The sequence below is a fragment of the Bos indicus genome, chromosome 11 (assembly GCF_029378745.1).
Source record: "Bos indicus isolate NIAB-ARS_2022 breed Sahiwal x Tharparkar chromosome 11, NIAB-ARS_B.indTharparkar_mat_pri_1.0, whole genome shotgun sequence".
NCBI lineage: Eukaryota > Metazoa > Chordata > Mammalia > Artiodactyla > Bovidae > Bos > Bos indicus.
In genome coordinates this window covers 25,229,753-25,247,818 of record NC_091770.1, presented here as the reverse complement: position 1 = coordinate 25,247,818, position 18,066 = coordinate 25,229,753, and the positions used below count along the sequence as shown (strand labels likewise).

The 18,066-nt window shown below is 49.5% G+C and overlaps 1 non-coding gene across 1 annotated transcript; it reads left to right on the top strand.

Annotated features, from left to right (window-relative positions):
* The first annotated feature begins 3,740 nt into the window (after window positions 1–3,740).
* TRNAD-GUC (transfer RNA aspartic acid (anticodon GUC)) lies at window positions 3,741–3,813 on the top strand. Its single transcript has one exon. It is a non-coding gene; the product is annotated as a tRNA-Asp (tRNA).
* Window positions 3,814–18,066: the final 14,253 nt, after the last annotated feature.

The window sequence follows — 18,066 nt, the reverse complement described above, 5'->3', positions numbered from 1 at the left end:
GCCCGGCTGGGTCAGCGCCCTTGCCCCTAGAAAGCCGAGATTCCACTGCATACCTTCTCACTACTTTTTCCTCTCTCCTCACAAAGCCCAGCATAGATCATTGTTGTTGTTCAGTCACTCAGTCACGTCCGACTCTGCGACCCATGGACAGTAGCACGCCATGCTTCCCTGTCCATCACTATCTCCCAGAGCTTGCTCAAATTCATGTCCAGTGAGTCAGTGATGCCATCCAACCATCACATCCCCTGTCACCCCCTTCTCCTCCTGCCTTCAATCTTTTCCATCATCAGGGTCTTTTCCAATGAGTCAGCTCTTCGCATCAGGTGGCCAAAATTTTGGAGCTTTAGCTTCAGCATCAGTCCTTCCAATGAATATTCAAGAGTTGATTTCCTTTAGGATTAACTGGCTTGATCTCCTTGCTAATCCAGGAGACTCTCAAGAGTCTTCGCCAGCATCACAGTTTGAAAGCATCAATTCTTTGGCACTCAGCCTTCCTTATGGTCCAGCTGTCACATCCATACATGACTACTGGAGAAACCATAGCTTTGACTAGACAGACTTGTGTCAGCCAAGTGATGTCTCTGCTTTTTAATATGCTGTCTAGGTGTGTCATAGCTTTTCTTGGAGCAAGCGTCTTTTAATTACATAGATACTTAGGCACAAATCACAAGGCACCCACATGTACACAAACATACACAGGGACACAAGTAGTACCAGTGCATACAAGAAGGAAACAGGCAAATACACACGTACCAACACACAAACAGGCCGTGTGCCCGAATCCCGACAGACGTGGACAGGCCCACACATACAGATCCTGTACACACTGCACAGACCCACACGGGGGGCACACACACACAGACATACACCTGTGACAAGTAAAGACCCCCGTGCAGATGGACACCTAGACACCTGTGGGCGGGGAGGACCATCCAGTACTTCACACACTCCCTGCAGGGAGGGAGGCGGGGCGTCCTGCTCTGGAGGACTCTGCTCTGGAGCCCTCTGCTGGCGATGCTAGGAGTAGGCTGCCAGGCCCTCTTTGGCCCTGGAACTGAAGGAGGCCTGGACTAGGGGTTCCGAGGGCAGGGCGATGAAGTGAGAAAGGGGATCAACTAGAGCCAACTCCTGAGCCCTCAGCATCCTGTCTCCACTTTGTCCAAAGGACTTTCTGCAGCCTTGACTCAAGGGTTGAAGGAGAGATTTCTCCTGCAAAATTTCCTCTTGGACCCCAGCCTCTTTTTGTTAGACTCCAGGCCTGCCTCGTCCTTTCAGTGGGCATAACTAGGTGGCCATGTGCAGAGGAAGAGATCCTGGCCTGGCAGTATACATATTCCCCTCTCTCTCCAGGACAAGTCGTCTTCCCCTTCGACACTCCAGGAGCCCAAGCTGGCTCCACCCTACTCCTTCCACCCAACTTGAGCCATCTTGCAGAGGCGGATCCCTGACTCTCCTTGTTGCAGCTGCCTGTTCAGCGGTAAAGAATTCACCTGCAAGGCAGGAGACGCAGGAGACACAGGAGACTCAGGTTCGGTCCCTGGGTCAGGAAGATCCCCTGGAGGAGGACATGGCACCCCTCTCTAGTACTTTTGCCTGGAGAATCCCATGGACAGAAGAGAATCCCATGCGGGCTACAGTCCACAGGGTCACAAAGAGTCAGACATCACTGAAGCAACTTAGCACGCACGCACTTTCAAACCTCTACTTCCTGTACCTCCTCAGAGGAATCACCCCCCTGCTCTCATCACCTTTCTCTTTCCATTTTCTCCTGGGGCCAAGGGGGAGGAAATGAAGAAGATTTGGGCTTTGGAATGAGATGGACGAAGCTGAATTCAGATCTCATCTCAAAGGTGGGATTCACTCACCAGCTATGGGCCTCTTGGGCAGCTAACATAACTGCCCTCAGCCTGGGTTTCACCAGGTAGAATGGAGATCATGTTACTTATACGGCAGGGTGAGAACATTCTCAGTGCCAGCACCAGAGCTGGTGCAGGGGGCAAGCCAGTCAGGCAGCTGCTTGGGCACCATCTTTACAAGGTGCTCAGGCATCACTGGAAATTTGAGGAGATGAAGAAAATCATGGAACACTTTTAAGAGTCAGTTGGATGTTCTGCTTTAATAAGCTACTAGCAGTGGGGTTGTTCTTTAGTCGCTCAGTCTGTTTGACTATTTGCGACCCCATAGACTGCAGCACGCCAGGCTTCCCTGTCCCCCACTATCTCCCAGAGCTTGCTCAAACTCAGGTCCATGGAGTCGATGATAGCATCCAACCATCTCATCCTCTGTCGCCCCCTTCTCCTCCTGCCTCCAGTCTTTCCCAGCATCAGCAGTGGGGTGGGGAAAACCAAAAGAACAGGCCAGAATAATAGTTGATCTCTAAGCTGTTTCATGGAGAAGGAAATGGCAACCCACTCCAGTGCTCTTGCCTGGAGAATCCCAGGGACGGGGGAGCCTGGCGGGCTGCCGTCTATGGGGTCGCACGGAGTCGGACACAACTGAAGCGACTTACTAGTAGTAGTAGTAGTAAGCTGTTTCATAAGGAGCGTGGGGCAAGGTCTCAAGTTTTTGTGTGTCTAATTGCAGCAGGTGAGTTCACAGAGCTGAACTGCTCAGAGGAGATGGAGTGTTGCCAGCACGGATCCTCTCCTCTGTCTGCTCTCTCCTTTCTCCAAGCAAAGATTAGTTCCACTACAGTAAAGCTGAACTCATAGTAAAGGAATGCCAGTTTGATGGGGCACAAAATGATTAGGCTCTGTTGGGAATCCACATGCTTCCCCACTGGGCCCTTCCTGACACATGGACGGTGCTTAATAGATGTTAGTTGGGTCTGTCTCTCCAGTGCATGGCCCTAACCCTTCTCCCCAGACCCCTCCACTCAGCCCAGCCCTTCCTGCATCCTCTCTGCCCGGTCTTCGGGTCTACAGCATCACTTGGTTCTTCACCATACCTTCTCCTCCACCAGCCTTAGCACACTGGCCCCGCCCATCCTGCAAGCCTCAAGAGTTCTAGCAGATTTCTATTTCTTGGGAAATCAGACAGTTCTTTATCCTTTTTGAAACAACAAAAAGCCTTCACCATCTTGCCCGGGAAAGTATCTCTTTATCTTAAATGTCTAGGCAGGCAGTCCATCCCTGCTTACCAGTGAGCAATATTTCAAAACTTGGTTTCTGGGAAGTGGGTTAGGGCTCCAGACAATGAGCCAAGAGAAAAAACCGAGGGCTCAGCATTATGAATGGGGCTCAGGTTTCCAGGTTGAGCCATAAATGCTCATTTAACGCATCTCAAAGCTGAGTGTCACACGCCCACACGGGGGAAGAAAGAAAAACCCTACTGTTGCAAGACCTGGAAGTAGAAATGGAAAATGTGCATCCAGAAAAGTCTGTTTACTTTTTTCTTGAAAGCGGGTGCTTGAGGGAAAGGAGGTTTCCTAATAGAAGTATGAGGTGATGGGTGGGGCGCTCTGAAGGAAACTTCCAGGTGCATTTCAAGGGCTTTGAAGGCTGAAAGCTTTTGTTCTTCTTCATTCTGATGGATCTTTCTAGAATCCAGTCTGCCTTTCTTTTGATGCAGGAGAAGTCCTGGCTCGATCCTGACAAGCAGTCAGCCAGGATTGTTTGAGCTGAAAGAATAAACTCGGGAAAGGAACTCCTGAGGTAACTGGGGTTGGGCTGTTAGAAAGGAGATGAAGGAAGAGGATTCAAGGGTGTGAAATCTGAGTTTTAAAGATGCCCTGAGGGGAATCCCTGGCAGTCCAGTGGTTAGGATTCCGTACTGTCGTTGCTGAGGGCCCAGGTTCAATCCCTGGTTGGGGAACTAAGATCCTGCAAGCTGTGTGGTGTGTCCAAAAAAAAAACGTCCTGAGGAAGAATGACGTGAACTGAACTGAGTGTGGAAGAAGAAACGAAGAACAAAAATAGAGAGAAGATACTTCCCTAGTGGGCCGGTGGCTAAGACTCTGCACTCCCAATGAAGGGGGCCTGGGCTTGATCCCTGGTCAAAGAACTAGATCCCATGCAAACTAAGAGTTTGCATGCTGCAATGAAGACCTGATGCAGCCTAATAAAGTAATGAATACTGAAAAAAAAAAAAAAAACCACAGAAAAAAGGCAGATTATGGTACATATGTGACCCTCCCTTCAACTGCAAAAGAAACAAAAGCAGGTGGGAACCGGACAGTTCCATAGCTGGCCATCAGGGGACACCACAGGCCCAGGACAGCTTGGTTGCAATCCAGGGGGCTCCGGAGGCCCCAAGGGACGAGGGGAGTCACAGGTTTGGAAGTACAGGGAGTTCTCAGATTCTATCTCGTTCTGACTGAGTTGGAGAGAGATATGCATGCACATCGCCTTCCTTCTCCAGCCCCCACCCCATCTCCTCTGAGGGCTTTATGCTGATATAGGAGGCCTGGGAGCTAGGTGAAGTGGTGATGGATGGTGCCCAGAGGGAGGGGAGCCAGGGGCTGAGGGTGAGTGAAGAGAAGAGGAAGAGGGGGCTCAGGAATGCCTTGGACAGAACCCTGATAGCATGAGGGGACAGAAAACAATGAGTGTTTGTTAAAAGTCCGCCCCCACTCACAGGTCCTGACACAGGCAAGCCCAGAGGGGAATCAAGCCGCCCCACCTATGGGGCTGCCCACAGATGCAGGTGATTCAGAGTTTAGGTTCGGCTGATAACAGCCCTGGATAAGCTGAAAATGCGCCCTTTGTGAGGGTGGCCCCTCCTTGGGCCCCCCTTCTCACTGCTGGACTGGCTACACCAGGAGAGCTGCCTTGCAGGAAACAGAACTGACTGGAAAAAAATGCAAAGAAATGGAAGATTTCTGTGCAGTGAGATGCCGAGTGAGAGCTTCACGCGGCCTCAGACCAAATGTGCAGGAGACTCGGTTCTCGTCCTTTTGGCTAAGATCAAGTGAAATGTGCAGGAGGAAGCTGCCCTTGTCTGGAGCCTGTGTTCTTTTCCTCCAGGTCTGCAGTCTCAGCTGGGTCCCACCCTGTCACCCCCACCCAAAGCCCCCCGAACTCCCCCAGGAGAAAGCATCACTTTCAGTACTAAGTCAGGACTCTGGGCTCCAAATGGCCAAAACTGAGCTTGAATCGGCTTGGTGAAAAGGGACCACTGACTTAACTGGTTCAATCAGGGCAAGGGTGGAGCTCACCCCACTGGGACTGGTGGCACCCCATCTTCTGCAGACAGGCTTTGCCCTGCTTTGGCAGGAAAAATGACCGTGGTCAGTTCAGGGTTACCGTCTCACAGTTTTACGATCAGAAAGGAAATTGTACCATCGGCTACTTGGTTAGGGAAAAGTCCTGAGGAGGTGTTCTCATTGGCTTACCTTGAGTCACGCACTCAGTTCTGGACCAATGGCCGTGAGCACAGGGGTGCATTACTGTGGTTTTCCGGACTGAGTCACTTGCCCAACCCTGTAGGAATGAGGTGCAGGCCAGACACATACAATACAAGAACCTCCTTGCTGTGCACTTGGGGTCTCATGATCCAGAGCTGCTACTTGCCCCACAAGAACAATTTCCCCTTTTCTCTAACAGAACAAAAGATGCTTACTGGATGCATGGCTGCTGAGAATAAAAACTACATTCCCCAGTTTCCCTTGCTCACATCAATGGGATGAACTTCTGGATGGGAAGCAGCCCCTCTGGATCCTCTTTCCCCTACTCTGTGCAGTCTGGAAGTCTATGTGATGATGATCTTTGGATCCTATGGATGAGAACAGGACCATAGAGATGGCACGATAGCAAGTCAGTTAGAAAAGCCTGAATCCCTGTTGTCATTTTGGCCCCAGTTTAGACACCTCTCTTGTTAGGGTGTGTTAGTCGCTCAGTCATGCCCAACTCTTTGCATCCCCATGGGCTGTAGTCTTTGTCCACGGGATTCTCCAGGCAAGAATACTGGAGTGGGTAACCATTCCTTCTTCCCGACCCAGGGATAGAACCCTGGTCTCCCGCATTGCAGGCAGGTTCTTTACCATCTGAGCCACCGGAGTTTAAGCTAGTCCTATTTGGGGCTTCTGCTGATGGCACTAGTGGTAAAGAATCCGCCTGACAAGGCAGGAGATGCAAGAGATGCAGGTTCAATCCCTGGGTCAGGAAGATCCCCTGGAGAAGGAAATGGCAACTCACTCTAGTATTCTTGTCTGGAAAATCTCATGGACAGAGGAGCCTGGCAGGCTATAGTCCAGAGATCACAAAGAGTTGACCACGACTGAGTGACTGAGCACAATACTACATCTTAAATAATAAATCTTGGGGCCTTCTATTGGTTCCCACTGCTGTGAGCTGAAAATGCCATCTCTTGCATCTGGGCCAAATTTGTTCTCTGACTATGTACGCTGCTGCTGCTGCTGCTAAGTCGCTTCAGTCGTGTCCGACTCTGTGCGACCCCAGAGATGGCAGCCCACCAGGCTCCCCCATCCCTGGGATTCTCCAGGCAAGAGCACTGGAGTGGGTTGCTATTTCCTTCTCCAATGCATGAAAGTGAAAAACGAAAGTGAAGTCGCTCAGTTGTGTCTGACTCCTAGCGACCCCATGGACTGCAGCCCACCAGGCCCCTCTGTCCATGGGATTTTCCAGGCAAGAGTACTGGAGTGGGGCGCCATCGCCTTCTCCCTGACTATGTATACTTTCATCCAAATCCAGAAAAGTCTTCCCTATAACCAACCCTTCATTCGCCGAGAATATGACCGGACACGACTGAAGTGACTTAGCAGCAGCAGCAGCAACCTAAAAGATGATTTTCGTGTCTCCCCTACACCCTGACTCCATCTCACTGGGTATGTTCCAAAGTGTTTCATATGTGGGTTAGACCAGACTCTGTCCAGGGCTCCTCTAGAGTGGAGACCATGCTCCCTTATCAGACTAGGATTCCTGGATGCTGGAGCAGTGGAGAAGTATAAAGCCCCAGGCCCCTTCGCGCCCCACCCCAGGGTACTAGCTAAAGCCCTCTCTTTAGGGTAAGGGCAGCACACAGATGGCCCATCTGCCCCTGAGGCAGAGACTGGGGGCACTGAGTTACTGAGCTGGGCAGTGGAGCACTCAGAAGAAACTGCTAGTTCTTGCCTCTTCTGCTGCCACCTTGGGGTGTTCCAACCCCGGGCTCCTACCCAGATCCTGTGGTCCATGGCCCTCAGGGAGGGAAGAGAAAGCACCAGCAGGGTAGGGCCTGGCTTCCTGGGATGGAGGAGAGGCCGTGGCTGGGTCCTGTGTGAGGTCAGTGTAGGAGAGGGGGCACAAACAATAATCCAAGGACTTTGTGTCTAATAATCCCAGACTCTTGCTCCAAGCTTTCATAGTTGAAGAGGAATAACTGAGTTAAACCCAGGTGAGAAATTCAGAAGGAAACCTTGCCTAAGACCGTAGAAATACAGTCTGGGCTGGGCTGGACTCTTCCTTTCTGTCCTGATGTTGTTGAAAAACAATGGCTGGCAGGCTGCATCTTTTTTAGCACCATCCTTGGCTCAGTGGAAACAGTGTCAGACTTTATTTTGGGGGCTCCAAAATCATTGCAGATGGTGATTGCGCCATGAAATTAAAAGACACTTACTCCTTGGAAGGAAAGTTATGACCAACCTAGATAGCATATTCAAAAGCAGAGACATTACTTTGCCAACAAAGGTCCATCTAGTCAAGGCTATGGTTTTTCCAGTGGTCATGTATGGATGTGAGAGTTGGACTGTGAAGAAAGCTAAGCACCGAAGAATTGATGCTTTTGAACTGTGGTGTTGGAGAAGACTCTTGAGAGTCCCCTGGCCTGCAAGGAGATCCAACCAGTCCATTCTGAAGGAGATCAGTCCTGGGTGTTCATTGGAAGGACTGATGCTGAAGCTGAAACTCCAATACTTTGGCCACCTCATGCAAAGAGTTGACTCATTGGAAAAGACTCTGATGCTGGGAGGGATTGGGGGCAGGAGGAGAAGGGGGCGACAGAGGATGAGATGGCTGGATGGCATCACTGACTCGATGGACATGAGTTTGAGTGAACTCTGGGAGTTGGTGATGGACAGGGAGGCCTGGCATGCTGCGATTCATGGGGTCTCAGAGTTGGACACGACTGAGCAACTGAACTGAACTTGGCTGCCAAGAGGCTGGCTTCACTTCATCTTCTTTCCCTCCAAACTCATCCCTTAGAGGGACCTCCCTAAGAGCCAAGAGGTTGTCTCTAATCTCAGACTGGAGTCAGAAGACTTCTCATAGAGCAAGTTGGATGAACCCAGGGCACTGGGAGCTGGTAGGCCCCACCTGAACAGACAGGAAGGTGACACTGGGTGTCCAGGATCCCTGGGCCTCCTCTAACCAAGGCAGTTCTCTGCACTGGCTTCCCCTGACTCTCTGGCTCCCCTTCACATGAGGTTCATCAGCCCCGAGGGACACACAGGGCTGGTGACACAGCGGCGTGGGAGCGAGATGCTGAGCAATGACCCTTGCACATGTTTGCCACGGCCAGGAGCAGGCAGCGCTCCTAGCCGATGAGAGACGGCCAAGGCTGGCCATCCATCCACGAGGTCCAGGGCCACCTGCCCTCCCACGCCTGCGCGGCTTCCTCGCCTGCCTCGCTGAGCCCCAAGATGCAGGCCTGCTTCCCCACCATCAGCCCTTCTTCTGCTCTCACGATACACCGCAGGCAGCGCTCTCTGCTACACCTTCAGCCTCTTCTCAGAGTGTGTCCTACTCCTGGGCCTGAGCTACCACCTCCCTGCCACCCTTAGGAGTGGAGGCTGTTGAGTCTCACATTCTCTGCACCTCAGAGCTGAAAGGCGGAGCTTGTCCTTATTACTCCTCAGGGTCATTTCCAGCTGTTCCTCCCAGCCTTCTATAAAGCCCTGACTCAGACACTGCTGCTTCTGGCTCTGCCATCCTCCTCCCTTGTTCCGGGCACCTCCCAGCCTCTCAGGCCTGCTCCCTCCCCCACTGAAGACCCCCATTCGAACCGCCTCATCTTCTCCTCTGTCCCCCTCCTGCCACCATCCTAGACAAATAGAATGGCCCGTATCCACACTCTGACCTCTTGCTTCTGTCACCTACATCTCCAATTATCCCCACCTTAGCTATCATTGCCTCATTTGTCCTTGAAGATCTTACAGCCGCCAAAGCCTCATCACTTCTGAAGTCGGAAATTCTCATCCCCTCACTCTTCATCCATCCGTCACCTCCAAGCCTTCCTGCTCCCCAATCCAGGTGCCCCTGCCACAGCTCTCCGGCCTCACAGAACACTCTGGTCCACTGATTCCTTCGCTTTCTCTCTATCCATCAGCCCCTTCCTTTCTTCACTTCTTTCCCTTCTCAGCTTAGAGCCCATGGTTTATAAACTGTGAGATATTCTCATAATGGACCATCATTCGCTGTTTTTGTTGCTCAGTTGCTGTCGCATCTGACTCTTTGCGACCCCATGGACTGCAGCACGCCAGGCTCTTCTGCCTTCCACTGTCTCTGGGAATTTGCTTAAATCCATGTCCATTGAGTCGGTGGTGCTATGGACTATCATAGAGCAGGTTAAATAAATGAGCCACAGCAAAGTAAAATAACATGAATAAATCTTAGCAATATACAATTAGATTAAAAATGTACATCCTCGAAGATTGTGGGGGGAAATGGTATTCTTTTAATTAGGTTATAAACAATTAATATAAAATACATAAATTTTGGAAATATACATAGGTACCATAAAACTACACGAAAAGGATGCCAAGGGCATGTGGTACATAGACTTGAAGATGGTAGTTACTGCGGATGAGGGAGGCAGGGGATGCGATGGGAGGAGGAATCATAGGGAAAGATGTGGGTCATTGTCAAGGCTCCGGTTTGGCTGGTGGTTTTGCAGGTGCCTATCACATCACTACAAACAACTAATTAAATAAAAATAAAGAATTCATCGATCAACGATGAGTGCATCAGGGAACAAATGATATGCGGAGGAGTCCAACATATACAAAATTTCATGGGTTATAACAGCATCACTCCCTTGCAACTATATTGAGTCTCCCTCATCTTCCCACCACTAGATTCACAAATATTCCTATGTTTGCATTATCACAATGGAAGACAGATCCAAGTTTATTCAGTGAAAGGAAGATTCTATCTCTTGTTTCCTGAATCCCATTCCTTCTCATCTTCTCAAGGACCTTGTTCCTTCGGTTATCTGCCCACTCTTTCCTCATCAATCCCTCCCTCTTTAATGGGTTATTTTCATGAGCACACAACATGCTCTAGTCTCTCTCAACTTAAAAACAGATAAACTGGGGATTCCCTGGCGGTCCAATGGTTAGGATCCGTTCTTTCACTGCTGTGGCCCGGGTTCAATCTCTGGTCAGGGAACTGAGATCCTGCAAGTCATGAGGCATAGCTGGGAAAAAAAAAAAAAGGAAAAACAGATAAACTCTCTGATTAGTTAGGATAACGCTAGGCTGCTGTAACATAGAAACCCCCAAGAGTAGAAATCAAAAGTAGAAGTTTGACTCTTGCCTGTAAAGCCTGGGAAGGCAATTTAGGAGTAATATGGTAGCTTCTTCCATCTGCTGGTTTGCCATCTTTCACTTGCAGCTTCTCTTTGAGATTTATGCCCCAGCCCTTGCCAGCACTTCATTCTCCCAGCCAGATAAAAAGGGGAAAAGAGGAAGAAGGTATGCGTACTTCCTTTGAAGGGCACTGCCTGCCAGCTGCATACATTGTAACTACTCACATGATGTTGCTCTCAGGGGTGGTCAAAACACACACCTAGTTGCAAAGGAACTTAGGAAATACATTCTTTGCTTGGGCAGCAAAGTGTCAGATTCCATCCCTATTGAAGAAGAGGAGAATGGCTGTCCAGGGAAAGCTAGTGATCTCTGCCATAGTCTGTACCTCTGACGACCTAAATAAATGCACATTCTTCTCATACTTGCAACATACTCATCCCCTTCTCAAGCCTAAACACACAAGGTTTCATCCATCAGTGCAAGCAGCTCCAAGCCCAGGTGTTCCTGACAATTGTCAGACCTTTATATGAAGTTCACATATAGGTCTGGGGACATAAAAACTGAAAAATAAGTTATTTGCCCCCTAATCTTTACCAACCAGCAACACATACACATATACAATAGGAATGGGATGTGCTGTGCTGTACTTAGTTGCTCAGTCGCGTCAGACTCTTTGTGACCCCATGGTCTGTAGCCTGCCAGGCTCCTCTGTCCACGCGGATTCTCCAGGCAAGAATACTGGCGTGGGTTGCTGTGCCCTCCTCCAGGGAATCTTCTCCAGGTCTCCCGCATGCCAGGCGGATTCTTTATTGTTTGAGCCATCAGGGAGGCCCATGAATACTAGAGTGGGTAGCCTATCCCTTCTCCAGGGGATCTTCCCAACCCAGTAATCGAACCGGGTCTCCTGCATTGCAGGCAGACTCTTTACCAGCTGAGCTACTGGGGAAGCCCAGGAATGGGATATACACAGTTAAATTTGCCATTTGGATGAGAGAAACACAGAAAACGCAGAGCAGGACTATAGCAGTTAGCAGATGCAGATCTAACTGGGCAAGAATTCCAAAGGTTCCCTACCTCAGAGAGGAGAGTGTTCTAAAAACCTCAGACTCTTGGCTCCACCCTCTGGGCCATCTTTCTTTGTCTACAAGGCTCCTCCGGGGCCATATCTGAAGAGGGCATTGGAGGATATAACCTTTTGGGTTTTTCACAGCCTGTTACCCACTGCTGCAGGTTTGGGAACTCACAGCTTGCTTTACAAGTTGAGCCATCCTAGAGTTTGTACTGGCCAGCCCTGTAGCCTTTTGCCAATTAATTTCCCTCAGAAACTTAGCATAATGTACAAAAATTAAATATAAAAAATAATCCAATTGCAATCATATAGAAAAGGATTAAATAGGAATAAATCTAACAACAGAAGTTCCCGGGTTGTACATTGAAAACTATAAAACATCATTAAAAAAAATTAAAGAATAACTAAATAAGTGGAAATCATCCCATGTCTGTGGATTGGAACATTTAATATTGTTCAGATGGTAATACTCTCCCAAATGGCCTTACAGATTCAATGAAATCCCTGTTAAAATTTCAACTGCTTTTTTTTTTTTTGCAGAAATGGAAAATGTATTTTAAGACGCATACAAAATTGCAAGGGACCCAGAGTAGCCAAGACAGCCTTGAAAAAGAAGAACAAAGTTGAAAAACTCATACCACCTTATTTCAAAACTTACTGCAAGACTATAGTAATTAACACAGTATGGTACTGGGATAGGGACTGACATAACCAGTGGAACAGAATCGAGACTCTGGACTCGGAGACTTTTACAGATGGTGAAAAAGGAGGTTCTTTTGGAGGTAATGAAAGTGTTCTAGGATGAGGTTGTGGTGACAGTTGTACAACTCCATGAATACACTAAAAACCACAGAATTGTCTACTTTTAAAGGGTGAGTTTTATCATATATGAATTATACCTCATAAAACTATTTAAAAAAAAAACCAGCATAATTAGAGTCTATTTATTTCTAATCTGTCTCATAAGCAAGTAGCCCAGTGAAAAAAGCTGTGTAGACATAATTCTTAAGCCGGAAGACACACGTGTGCATATTTATTTCCCAGCCTCTATCCTCTGTCCGTTTCACTCTCTCTTATTTGTTTATTTTTGGCTGTGTTGGCTCTTTGTTGCCCACGGGCTTTCTCTACTTGTGATGTGTGGGTTTCTCGTTGCAGTGGCTTCCCTTGTTACAGAGCACGGGCTCTAGGGTGAACGGGTTTCGGTAGTTGTGGTACAATGACGGTACGTGGGACCCTCCTGAACCAGGGATTGAGCCCATCTTCCCTATATTGGTGGGAAGCCTTCAAACCACTGGACCACCAGGGAAGTCCTTCCTACCTTCTCTTAACTTCACAATATTTCATGCGGTTACTTAACCTGGCAGGTCTGGGTGGAAAGGCAACACCCTTAATCTGCTCTGGGCTGTTGAACTGACTCCCACTGTCTGGCAGGCTGTTCTTAATGGGAACTGATTGGGAATGGCTTGGGCCACAGTCTTATCTCCTGGGAAAGCTGCCTCTTCAGGGCCCCTTCACATCACTTCCTCAGTTTGGGGTACACAAGCAGTTGACTTTCTCAGCATGCGGAGGTTCCAAATACTAGATTATTCTTAGTCAACTTATGATACTGGCCCCAGACACCAAGAATCTCCATAAACAGGGCTCTGTTTATTTTCACCTCTGCTTGCAAACTGCTGTCTCTGCTGAGTTTCTCTCTCTTCCAGGACCTTGCTTAATGTGGGGAGAACACTATACCCACCAACATTTGCACCTTTTCTAACCACTTCCTCCAGAACTAGAGGCTCAGTAGGCATGTGAACTGTCTTCCAAGATATCAGAGGAGATACTGTTACCAACTGTTTTGCATAGCACGGGTCACCAGCCTTCCAACCTGATATACCTGCTCACTGTCTGACAATGGCACAATGCCTCATATTTAAATTTTTGCCACATCTAACATTCTGCTTCTGGATATCAAATTCTATGTTAATCAGAATATGGTTTAGACTGCTGTAACAAAGACCTCAAACTACATTAGCTTAAACAAAATAGAAGGTTGGTTTTTCTTTTTTTTTTTTGCTTGTTTTTCTATCATATACCTTGATGGTTCAGGGCTGATACTGGGGTTTAGTGGTTTTCGAGAACTCAAGTTTCTTGTACCTTTTTACTTCACTATTTGCAACATGCTGCTTCCAGAACACAGTCTAAGACAGCTTCTGTCAGGGGTTGGATTACTCGGGAAACGAGCTCTGAGATAGATGTGCAGCCAGATGTCCTATTGGGGAGTGGACTCTCATTGTGGGTGGCGGCAGAGGGGTGGTGGTGATGCAGGTAAAACAGGGCAAAGGGCAGAGCCGAACTATGATGCAGTCATAACAGAGGACTCAGCCAGTCCCGGAGGAGCTCGGGAGCTGGGGTGGCCTTCAAAGTTATCTCAATTAAGGCGAGGAGCTGGGCTTGTTACTTCACTAGTTATTGGATATAGGCCCCCTTTAACACCCCCCAGGAAGGAAACATAAAAAGCCGTTTCTGGGGGCAGATTCAGTTGAACTGTGAGTGAACAATACTCTCGGCAGATGGTGGAAGGGGGCTTCGGTTTTACACGGGGCATCAGGCAGTGTCTACTGGAGTCCAGGGCTACCACGTCCATGAGAGCTACTCCTGCAGTTCTCACCATCCAGTGGGAAATGGAAAGCCCCCGCAGGACCTCCACCCACGCCCCTTTAACCTGATCTAGTCCCACAGTCGCACCTACCTGGAGGGTAGAAACTTGAGAAAGAAAGCAAAGGTGAATGTTGGAGTCCCGTGTCCTTTGATTCCGTCACGTCCATCTCTAGCCAAGGTCTCATTTGTCTGTCCCTCCTCAGAACCTGACTTCCTCCACGCCTGCATGTCTTTGTTCCAGAAGGCCCACCTGACACCTCTAGGATGCGGTGTTAGCTTTATTGGATTGTCTCTTTCAGTCACATGGAGAAGTGTTCAAACTAGCTCCTAGGGGGAAAAAGATTTTCTGAGGTCAGGTATTGGATCAAAGAGAGGATCTAGCTTCAGGTAGGGATGGACCCAGAGGTTCAAATGGTGTTGCCAGAGCTTAGTCTGTCTCCATTTCCTGATCAGAGTTTCCTCTGTGTGGGTTTTATTCTCTGGCTGAACAATGCCACTGGCAGCACTAGCTGTACCTTTCCTTATAGCTTGCAAACTCAGAGAAGAGCGCAGTCCTCCCTTCCTCAGTGTCCCCCACGTGTGCTTGCCCCAACAACCATCTCCGTGTCCAGGGTGAGTGCTCTGATTGGGCAGCCCGAACCACGCCCTTCTGTGTCTCTGTATGCTTGTGGAAGTGAGGCTGTGAATGTGACAACTCAACCAGAAACACTTGCTGGAGTAGGGGGATAGGCAGGAGGCTTCCACTGCAGCAAAGGCGGGTAGGGATGCCAATGCTGTCATCTCCTGGGCATCTCAAGCTAAACATGCCTACAGCTGAACTCTTGGTTCCCCTCCCAGCCCCAAATATGTGCTATCCCACTTTCCCCATATTGTAAATGGCATCTCTGTCAATCTAGCAGCTTGAGCTAGAGAACTAGGAGACATGCTTATACCTTCTTCCCATGTCACCCTGCATCCGAGCCCCCAACAGACCGATTCTACCGCCCTGATGCTCTTGAATTGGTCCTTCCCTCCATTTTTTCCATCGCCAGCATGATACCGGGCCTTCATCACCTCTTCCTGTGTTATTCTGATGGGCTCCCCTCTCTCTGCGTGCTCACTTTCTCTTATTGTTGGTTGTTAATGGCAAACAGAGCCATCCTCTCAAAACCTGCAAACGAAACTTAATACGACGTGGTGACGAGGGGTCTACTGGAAACAAATGGTCCCAGTGCAAAGAAACCAATTCTTCTTTTCCACTGGGGAAGTCCCAGATGAGACCTCACTGTCACTCATCACAGCACTTGCCACCTGAAGACTTGTTCAGTATCCATTTTTCTCTCCCGAACAGGAAGTTTGGGGAGGGCCAGGGTCTTTTCAGTCCCATAGTGCACTGTGTCCCAGGCACTGTTCCAAGCTCACAGCCCAGGGGGGAGGGGGTGCCTGGTGAGCCAGGATGGTGTTTTTGGGGTGAGTGGGAGGGGTCCTTGGAGTTAACTGCTCCCCCCACCACATCTTAGAGCTTTCGGAGAGGTCAGAGTCTTGGGAACAGCAGAGTTGCCCTCCAAGCTCCTTCTGTGGCAGAAGACCCAGAGAGAAGGAAGAAAATGGAAAGAGAGGCTGGCCCTATGGAGGGGGAGAGCCCAAGAAAGAAGGCAGGATAAAGCTGAAGATAACAAGGGCAAGCAGAATGAGAGAGGTGGAGGAGTGCAGAGAAAGGGAGACTAAGAACAGCATGCAGTAGGCTGGGGGTGAGGGGATGCACAGGAAAGAGAAAACATTCTTTGTGACTGGACTGGAGTAGGGGGGTCCCCCAGCACACTGATTCTGAGGTGTGGGAAGCTGAGACCGCCTGCCTTGTGCTGTGGTTTTCCTAGTCAGTCCAAGACCCCTGGGAGAAGAGTGGAGGACACCCAGCCAGAGGCTCCCCAGACAGGAGAGCCACGGTACATGGTGACAATCCCCAGAACTCTCACTGGGGTACAATGTACAGCAGTGGCCCAAGCCCAGCAATGCTCTATCAGGACATGCAATTACAGGGCTTGGGTTACACCCCCAACGCTGGCAAGCGCTCTGCGGCAGGAGATAAGAAGGTGGCACCCGGAAGGGCTGTGTGTGTGCTGAATTGCAGGCTCACAGCACACCCCCAAGGCCGGCTCACAAGGCCTCCATTGTTGGGGGCTGGCTCTCAGCCCATCGCCAGCCAGATAGGAGCTGCTGTTCTGACAAGGCAAGAAAAGCACACCCCAAGTTTGTCCAGATGCCGTTACCCCATCCTTATCAGGTGGAGGGAAGGGAGTTAGCAAAGCTAATGTTGATTCAGAGAGAAAAAGGAAGGGCCATATTAACAATCATGGCACAAGTGAATTCTGGCAGCAGGGGCGAGGATCATGGGTGCTAGTCTGGGGGGTTTATAATGAGCAGCTGGAGGCAGGGGTGGGAGTGTCCAGTGGGTAGGGGAGGAAGTCCTGCAGTGTGCCCAGCCCTGTGCTGGGGACAGAAGCTAAGCAGGTATGTTCTGTTGTTTAGGACTTGATATCTAGTTAGGAAAACAGGGTTCATTTCTTCACCCAAGATAATCAAGGGTTCAGCATGTGCACGTTCTGTTTGTAGGTGCTGTGGGTTCCCAGGCTGGTGTTCTAGAGGAATGTACCCAAAAATAAAGTGGCCTGAGGACTCGCGCTTAGGGGAGCATGGGGAGCATGTGAGCAGGTCAGACAGAGGGAAAGAGGCTCTGAGACGGCAGCTCAGGAAAGGGACCAAGGGCTGGGCCTGGGCTGGGGGCTGAGGGAGCAGAGGAGATTGTTGCCAGGAGGCCTGGTGTGAACCCCACTTCCTTCCTCTGCTGCCTGATTCTAGGCAGGGAAACTTGTCTCAGTGAATCAGTTTCCTCTTCTGTAAAATGGGGACAAGAGAAACTACCCAAAGGAATTAATACTGAGATTGGAAAGAGAACACAGGTAAGCACAGTGGTAAATCACGGCAGGCTCTTGGTCATTCAGATTCATAAAGGTGAGAGAGACGCGGCCACCAACTGCAGGGGGCTGACCGTCAAAAAGGGAGGTGAGACGGGGGAAGAGGGGGTGGACCCAGGCCAGCGTGCTGGGCTAGAACTGGGTTAGCTGGTGAGGAGTGGGCAAGGGAGGCTGGGGACAGGAAGAGCAGGAGTGAAGAAATGACAGCCCAAGGGAGCCCAGCCCTTTGGGGTGGGGGGCATTCACATACCATCTACCCCTCCGTTTCCCGACCCCTCAGGAACACAGAGTGAGCGCTCCAAAGACGGCCACTCAATGGCATCACCATTTAAAAACTGCTGTGCCCTTTGGGTACGCCTTAAAATACAGATTTGGGGGGGAAGAAAGCACTTCAAAGATGAAAAGTGGCTAGAAAATGCCAGTTTATAGAATCTGCTGCCTTTAGCATAGTGAGCAAAGAAGTCCATTCAATGCTTCAGAGGCCAAACTCTGGTCTTGGTTGCTTGAGGGACTTTGGGTAATTTATTTAACCTCTCTATGCTTTTGGTTCCTCATCAGTAAAATGAGTATCATTATAATAATACATCCTTCATACTACTATTGTGAAAATTAGATGCATAAATAAAACCAAAGCTAAAAAAAAAAAAAAGCCCGTTCGATGAAGACTGAACCTGATTAAGAGGAAAGGGAATGGGCTGCGTGGAAAGTTGGTTTCTGGGGGAAACCCGCTGATTAGAAGTGGAGAGGGGCACTCATGTCACGTGCTGGCAGGAGTTTGAGACAAAGCCGCTGTGGGTGGATAAGGCATGGGAGGCACAGAGAGGCTTATTTGTCCACTCGGGCTGCCATAACAAAGCACTGGAGGGGGGTGTTTTCAACAACAGATATTCATTTCTCATAGTTTTGGAGGCTGAAAGTTCAAGGTGAAGGTGCCAGCT